The sequence below is a fragment of the Octodon degus genome, unplaced genomic scaffold (genome assembly GCF_000260255.1).
Source record: "Octodon degus isolate 3935 unplaced genomic scaffold, OctDeg1.0 scaffold00110, whole genome shotgun sequence".
In the NCBI taxonomy this organism is placed as follows: domain Eukaryota; kingdom Metazoa; phylum Chordata; class Mammalia; order Rodentia; family Octodontidae; genus Octodon; species Octodon degus.
Genome location: NW_004524686.1, coordinates 8,263,285 through 8,272,367, shown reverse-complemented (window position 1 = coordinate 8,272,367; position 9,083 = coordinate 8,263,285). Strand labels below are relative to the sequence as shown.

The window sequence follows — 9,083 nt, the reverse complement described above, 5'->3', positions numbered from 1 at the left end:
CTATTACTTCTGCCCATATTTTTTCATTGTCATTTGTATTTGCTCTTTCTTTCTCTTTGGTACTTATTAGTCTCACATTGTTCATCGTTGCATCATCTAGCAGGTGATGGATTATTCTTTCCTGCATCCTCGTTGTTTTTAAGATATATTTTCTTACCTTTTCACTAGCTCCACCAGCGTTTTCAAGGTCTGCAACTCTGTCCTCACTTTCACTCAAACGGTTTTGCAAGCTTATGATTGAGATTTTACATTTCTCCATATCTCTTTGACTCTGCTTCATGAGATCTATTTCTTTCTTGTATTGATCATTCAAGGAATCCGTCATTTTTCTAATCTTGTTTTTTTTTATCAAAGTCTTCTTTAGAAGCAGTTATTAATTCTTTTACTGCATTGTTTTTTTCAAATTGTGTTTCCTCCCTATGCTTCTGTTGTTGATTTTTACTTCAGATGTTATGACTTCAGAGTATTCTTTTTTTATTTCAGAAAAGAATTGCACTCTGAGTTCCTCTGTAACTCTGTGGTGTTGCTTATTTACTATCGACGTTATTGATTCATACATTTGAACTGAGCTAGTAGAAAAGAATTCCGCTCTGAGTTCCTCCATAACTTTCTGCCATTGTTTATTTACTATCAACGCTATTAATTCATGCATTTGAGCTGAGCTTTTGTCCTCTGCCCTTGTTTTGTGTGGCATTTGGGTTTCCTCCATATGCTTCTGCATTTGATTCTTCACTGCAGATGCTATTAATTCAGTGATTTCTCTTTTCATTTCCAATTTGAGTTCTGTATATGTTTCTGCAGTTGTTTCTCTATTTCAGAAGCTGTTGATTCATTGAGTTCAGCTGTGGGGTCCCCAATTTTTCTGTGTTAGTGTCCTCTGCACTTGTTATGCTTTTTTTTCAGGTCTTAGTTTGCATTTTGCTCCTTCTCATTGTCATTTTATGTAGCACTGTCTTCTGACCTTTGTTGTAGAGCTTTGGTGCAGTTATAACCTTAGCACCTACTGAAATTCAGGTGCAAATATACAAATTTTGGATTTATCCTTCTGTGCCTGACTTGGGTCTGGCTGCTGTGCTCAGCTCCTTCTTGCTGCCATTCCTTCCTTTTGTGGCCCTCTGGCAAGATTTTCTGCTACTAGACTAGCTGGGTGGTTCTGTCCCCTACTCTCTCTGCAGGGATTGCAGCTGCAGGGTTTCACCCCAGGCCTGTGTTCCAGGACTGAGCTGAGTCTGAAGGGGACAAGTTGAAACAGCTGGCAGAGAAAGCTCTCCCACACACTCACCTGTTCTGGGCTATGGCTGGATCTGTGGTTCCCCAGAACGTGGCACAAATTCTCACTGGGCGGGCGAGGTGGGAGGTTGCTCCGGAGTGTTGGTGGGGTCCCAAGGGTTGGAAGAGGGTCTCACTCACGATGCACCTGGGCTTGGACCAGCAGCACCCACTCATTCAGGGTAGCTGGACTATCAATCTTTTACAAAGATTAAAAGATTAACTTCAATTAAAAAGTTTAGGAGTTGAAAGCAGATGAAGCAGAAGGAAGATGTGTGGAAGCTTAAAAGATCACCAGGTCAAAGTATTTGTCACCAGGCTTCATAAATGCTGCCTGAGGTCTGAGTTTTAGAACTGACAACTGTGATTAAATGTTTATTGTATAGTCTTCAAAGTTATACAGATTTAGACTTAAATCCTGGCCTAGTCACATTCAGTAGGGCTTTGGCAATTTTCTTGAAATCTATGATGTGGAATTCAATGATCTTAGAACTAGTATAGTCATATAGGCTACCTCTTAGGGTTGTGATGAGGATTATATTATTTAATATAAGGTGATTGGAAAGAACACTGACAGAGTGAGCACTCACTAAGTGGTGGGCACTGAGAAAATTAGATTTTGTGGCAAGGTTAGGCAAGGATGGATCCAGAGCTACAGGATCCAGGTAACCATAAATACCAGGCAGATAACTTCTTAATCTCAGATCTCTAGTTTGTTTTAGAGCTTGTTGACATATCTGGTATGCTTATCCAGGGATACAAAAACACTATTTGTTTTGAAGGACTGATTGTACAATTGTCCTTCTGCTTGATTGTCTACTGCTCCAAGTATTTAGAGAGGAATGCTAAGGGGATGCAATACTAGACACTTCTCCATCTTTGCAGCTGTAGCCAAGATACTGGCAGGGACATTCAAACCCATTCATGCTTTACTTCTGAGATGTCCCTGATCCAAGTCATCATCAGCTTTTGTCTGGATTATTGCAATAGCTTCCTAACTGATGTTCCAGTTTTCTGATTTGATCTCTCTGTCCAAAATCTGTGCTGCAAGAGTAGACTGAGTGTTGCCGCTAAGCAGTGATTCTTAGCCCATGCCACACATTAACGGTTTTGAAGAACTTTTAAAAACACCATCTACCAAAAAGTTGAATCAGAACCTTTGATGTAACATCTTACTCCTTGGCTCCAACCCCTTGGTATTTCATCGTCCCTCTTTGAGCAAATGATAAGTTTCTTAACAGGGTCTATATGATTAGTAGGTTGCCTTTTTTCTTTCTTTTTTTTTTTTTTACTTAATCTCCTACCACATTCCTCCTTTCTCATTATGTCCCAGATGCACTATCTTCTTTGCTCTTTTTTGGACATTCCTAGGCAGCTTCTACTCTGGACATTTTGCACTTGTATCCCTGTTGCCCGGAGCACTCTCTCTAACTTTTGCGATATTAATTGTCATTTTCTTGTGGTCTCCAATTAGAAATTTAACTAGAGAGACCTTACATGCTTAGACTATTCAGGGTAACACATTACTACTCTCTGTGCTTTGTCAGTGCTTTATTCTTTTCATGCACGATACTACCTGACATTATAGTTTATATCAATTGGTTTCTATTTTCTGCATTAGAATAAAAGACATGAAAGCAGGGGGGGTTGTGATTGTCTATCTTGTTTATGACTACATCCTCAGCATCTACAGCTGTGTCTGGCACATAGTAGATAATAAATATTTAATGTTGGTTGATTGACCTAATAAATAAATTCATGAATCTGTAAAACATTACCAGGCTGAGTGGGGGGAGTGCCAGAGGAAATTCCCAGGCTATTATTGTACATATTCAGCAGCTATCAGAATTAAATTGATGTGTAAAGTCCAAGCTGAGGGCCACACTAATTAACTGAATCATTAATAACCATTATAACTGGATGTTTTTCAGTTAACTGGTCAGAGAATGTTTATAGAATGAGTCATGAAATAGGACAAAGAATTGGATCCACCCGGCTTAACAATAACCTATTGATAATATGTAACCCAATAGGTATAGCAAGGTTTCCCATAGATTTCAGGAGTGGAAATATTTGATATCCTACCAGATGGCTATGTAAATGTGGTGTTTGAGAGTAATACAACATCTGCATAAGTACTGTATTTTTAAAGTAATTTGTTGCACTTTAAAATACTGGACTAGAAAAGGTACACTGATATTTCCCATTCTTCTGGAAAAAATACTGGGATCAAAATAGCTGGGTTGAACAGAACATCTAATCCCATTTTTTTCAGCAATCTCCACTCTGATATCCATATAGTAGTTTTTTTTTGTAGCATTTCTAATTTTTTGTTTTACTGTTTTTTGAATTCTCTTTAAACAGTAAAATAAAAAAGTTAAAGGCTATTTCCCAATAGCTCTTGAATGTGATTCCAGTTCAAGTATTAGGCCATTTGGCTTTTGAGTTGTTCAGTTTTGACAAGGAAACTTCATGGAAAATTGCAAACAACATAAATAAAAAATAAAAAAAAGATGAGGGTGAAGAAGGGGCCAGCCTTGGAGCTCCAGTGACACAACATGGCAGCCACCATTGGCTCAGGAGTAAAAGTCCTTGCAATTTCTGACTGTTGGAAGAACTAGAAGAAGGCTAGAAAGGAGTAGGAGAGGGCACAGTTAGCTGATGTCTAGAAGGTGATGAAGACATGACATTTACAAGATGAACAGGAATGGTAATTGAGCCTCCAAGAATATTTTATGAAAACCAAATATACAGCCTTAAAATAGAATGTGGACCTAAATACCCAGCAGCACCCTCCTTTGTAAGGTTTGTAACAAAAATTAATATGAATGGGGTTAATAGTTCTAATGCAGTGGTGGACCCAAGAGCCACATCAGTGCTAGCAAAGGGGCAGAATTCATATAACATCAAAGTTGTTCTGCAAGAGCTTCAACACTTAATGATGTCTAATGAAAATATGAAACTTCCTGAGCCACCTGAAGGACAGTGTAACATCAATTAATCAAAAGCCCCACAGATCCTCCCCACCAGCCCCCACTCTAGTTTGATTTAAGCAGTCTTCTTCTTCCCCAGTAGTAAATTTTCTAGTTAAGTCTTGTAGACCTCAAAGTACTGGAAAAGAAGCTCTTATAAAAGGCAATTTATCTTAAGATACTACAAATGATACAATTTTTGTCCATTTGAATATATAAGTTGTGCTATAACAAATCATCTTGTCAGGTGTAACCAATGTCCACATAGTTAAACTCTGGGATCAAGAAAATATTTTTAAATAGATCTCCATCTTGACTGATGGGGCACATCCAACTTAACTTGGAAAAGACACATCACACCATCACCTTGCTGCTAATTTCGCAGCCCAAGTGCTGCCTTCACCCTCCCTGTCATTACTCCACCACCTGGAGCCCTGGCCTGGGGTCTGGTTGAGTCTACATGAAGGCTTCAGTTTGCCACCTATAGGACTACTGTTGGGTGTGGGGATGCTTTGTCTGCACCCTGCCTTCTTTTTTTAGTCTTAAGTGATGCCCCATTCCAAACCACTGACCTGTCCTGCTTTTCTCCATTCCCACCCTTGGCCAAAGCATAGATTGTAACCCTCCAAATCCCTCTGAAATTAGCCTTCAGTGAGAAATTCAGGGTTTTCCCCATCTCTCACCCACCTTGATCAAAGGGTGCTGTTTTTCCTCTTCCTCCTCCCTTTTATCACACTGTTACCCACAGCAATCTCCATGTCCCTTCCTTCCTCTGGCAAGAAGCCATCAGGTAAAGTTGTAAAGAGTCTGTGACCTCCCTCTTTAACCTTGAAACCACAGTCATTCGTTCTCCACCAGCCTGGGAAATGAGTACCCTGGGCCCTGGTCTGTTGCCTGCTGCCACCATCAGCAGATGTCTCAGCTCAGGTGTGATGAGGTGAGCAGAGTAGCCGCTAGGGTAATGCAGAACTGTCAGCACCCAAGGACTCTGGTGGGCAGACCAAGCAAGGCCACAAGACACTCATAAGCATGCATGGTCCATCTGGGTTGCTCACACTTACCCACCCACCTCATTTGGAGGTCAAGAAGGTTTACACAGGCTTTTGGGCTTTTGTTTGGGCTCCCTTGCCTCCCCTCCATTTGGCTCCAGTGCGCAGTCTGAGAACTGGAGCAGAAGAACCTGGGCAATGTGTGCTTTGGCTTTGATGCTGCTGCTTCTCATCCTCAGTGGGGATGAAAGAGTGCCTTGGCATGTGGCGTATCCCAGGGCTGGCAGCCTGGCCTCCTGGCCACTGTTGCATCCTCCCACTATCTCTTCAGGACCACTAAATGCTGAAATGTGGATGCATATGAAATAAAGGCAATTCATGGTGTTCTGAAAAAAAAAAAAAGATGAGATCCCCCAAAAAGTTGACATCTCACTCAATATCTAACTGACTTAATCTTTAGTGTGAAATAAGTGCAATAATTTAATATATAAAGTTGTGAGAATTAAATGAGTTAACATGTACTTAGAATGCATGTCAGTATTTGGCATGTACCAGTCATTAGATATTGCTATCACTGTTATATTATTGTGAGTCTACTGAAAACTGAGTGTACAGCCTACGAAGACTTGGTAAGATACCACTATATATATATATATATATATATATATATATATATATATATATATTAAAGACCTCATGGAGCCACCTTGTAGACCCAGGTGACTATGAAAATAGCTCAAAACTTGTACACACTGGTTTTGCCTTAGTGTTCTAAGCTGGATAGTTGTAGAATTGGGCCTAATTGCTCCTTTACTGTTTTTTCCCAATATACCCAGCCCTGCTGAACAACTTTAGATCCAAGAACAATTTTTTCTTAAACATCATCAATGGTACAACTTTGCATTTAGAATCTTATCTGAATAGGAACTCTGTCTCTTCAGCATGTTTAAATTCTAGCTACCCTTCAGAGCAAGATTAAATGTTCCATGTCAGCAAGACCTTCTCTAATCATCTCAGATTAAAGTAATGACCCCTCTGATCCCCAGAAGGAATCTGTGCCCGTGCCCATGTTCTCAACTAAATCTTAAAACAGTTTTTTCTCTGACCAATATTTCACAAATATGAACTAGAATATAAACAGAAGGATATGAGATCAGTCTAGGTCACACTGGAAAAACACACATTAAGTGAAACAAACTAAAGCACGTGATAATCAAATTGTTGAAAACCAATAATGAAGGAAACATATTAAAAATACTAGAAAAAAATTAAACTTTGTCTAGGGAGGAAGAAATATAAAAGTAAACACTGATTCTGAATCAGAAACACTGCTGCTAGACAAAGGTTTACCTATCAGTCTAGGCAGGAATTTTAGACAAACACAAGCTATGAACATAGACCAAAATATTTGCACTATGAGGATTTTGCTTCAGGATAAAGGAAAATTGTAACCATAGCAACTCAAATCTATACAAAAGAATAAATAGCATTGGAAATTTTTAAAGCTTTTCTATTTCCATTAAAAATAATTAAATGCTTAAATAAATAATATCGCAACACAGTATGGTATGAATAACATGTATATATGTGTATGAAACAATAACATGAACATTTGGGGGAATAAAATAAGTTAAAATGTTATGTATCTTGAGAGCAAAAATTAAAAAAGACTAATAAGCTAGGAAGGAATTTTTAAAAAAACCTCTAAAACAAAAGCAAAATACCCAATATCAAAGAAAACAGAAAAAGAAGAAGGAAAGGAAAAAAAAATGATTGGGGCAAATTGAAAAGATATTGACATGGTGAATTGAAACTCAACCCTATTAATACATGCATTAAATGTACATAGTTTAAACATACCACTTAGGTCTTCTAAGCTATCTAGCCAACCCTCTGTATTTCATTGTGTGTAGTATAAAGCACAATATTCAAAAATGAAATGAGCCTAGGTGCCTATCAGTGGAGGACCTATCCCACCAGATCCTCCCTCCAGCAAGCATCCAGGCCAGGGTTGTGTGTGGAACTTCCTCCATCAGACAGGCCTGGTGTGGAACCCTGTGTCAGAGCTCCTTGTAGAGGCTAGAGGCAAGACTCACCTAGCTAATCCAGGAGTAGAACGTTTTGCCAGAGTGGCACAGTGGGTTCATTTCCAAGGGTTACAACAGGAGAAAGTTGAGCACAACAGCCAGACCCAAGCCACACCCACCTGGACAAGTTTGAACTTGGTAGATTTGGAACTGGTGTTAAGGTAATAACTCTACCAAAGCTCTACACAAAAGGGCAAAAGACAGTGCTATAAAAAATGACAAAGGGAAGAAGCAAAATGCATTCTCAGGCCCTGAGCCCACACAGAACAAATGCAGGAGACAATAGAATAGAAGAAATTTGCAAAGCACACAACTGAAATCTCTGAAATAATAGTGTCTGAAGTAAAGAAAAGACATGGTATAGAGGAAATCGGATCAGAAATCTATATATAGGTATAAAGGAAAAGGTATAGAAGAAAGGTATAGAGGAAATCAGATCAGAAATAATTTCTGAAGTTAAAAAAAAGAAATGATAACTATAATGAAAGAAGTACTAAGTGCTTCTAAAGAAGACACTGATTAAAAAGAACTTGAGAATATAAAAATGATGGAATCCTTGAATGAGTAATATAGGAAAGAAATAAAATGAATGAAGCACATTCAAAGAGATATACAGGAAATTAAAACCTCAATCACAAGCTGGCAAAACCATTTGAATGAAACTGACAATAGACTTACGGACCTAGAAGATACCATTGCAGCCAGTGGAAAGGTAAGAAAAAATCTCTTAAAAAATAGGATGCAGGAAAAAATAATTCAACATCTGAAAGGCGATGCAAAGGTGAACAACGTAAGACTAATAAGCATCAATAAGAAAGAAGGAGTCAACACAAATGATATAAGAGTAATATGAACAGAAGTAATGGCAGAAAACATCATAAATATGGGGAAACATTCTGACATTCAGGTCACCAAAGTATACAGAACTCCAAATAACATCAACAAAATTAAAAGCACGCCGAGACATATAAAAGTCAAGATCCTAGAAATTCAGCACAGGAACAGTATAATAAAAGCAGTTAGAGAAAAGAAACAGGTCATCTTTAAAGAGCAAATCAGAATAATGGCAGATTTCTCTTCACAAACCATCAAGTCAAGAAGAGCATGGAGCAAAGTACTTCAAGTCTTTCAAGAAAGTAAATTCCAACCCAGATTGCTATACTCCGCAAAACATTTTCTCAGGTTTAATGGAGAAGTGAAATAATTACATGACAAAGAACTAAAGAATGTCATAACAACAAAACCAACTCTACATAGATTATTAAAGATATTCTACAGAGGGATCAAAATGACCACAACTAAATGGCTGGGAATGGAAACAACCCACTGAATAGGGTAAACAATGAAACACAGGAGAAAAAAGAGGTATACCACAGGCGTCTTTCAATTATTCTTTTGTATACAATGCAGCAGAATATTTCCATCAGCATACTCTACAAATGGAATTTATCTGCATCCTATGGGTTATGATTATGTCTTGGTCTACAGGGTGGGTATCAAAGAAATAGCAGTAGCTCAGGCCCAGAAGCGACACCGGACCACTAGTAAGCATCATGCACATCGTACACATCCACCAATACTAGAAATTTGTGTGATGTTCTATTCCCAAACTGTTAGAAGTGCTGCTCATATATTTGCCACTCCAATATTTTTGTTATGTTTTATTCTTAGTAATTCTTTACTATTATGAAAACTTTATCTGGCCTCTTAGTTGGACTAAAAATTTAATTTTAATTTTGAATATTATTTTGAAATATTTAATTTCA

The 9,083-nt window shown here is 38.2% G+C and overlaps 1 pseudogene; it reads left to right on the top strand.

The window, feature by feature from the left end:
• Positions 1 to 3,827: 3,827 nt before the first annotated feature.
• LOC101587606 lies at positions 3,828 to 4,270 on the top strand (annotated as a pseudogene).
• The last annotated feature ends 4,813 nt before the right edge of the window (positions 4,271 to 9,083 follow it).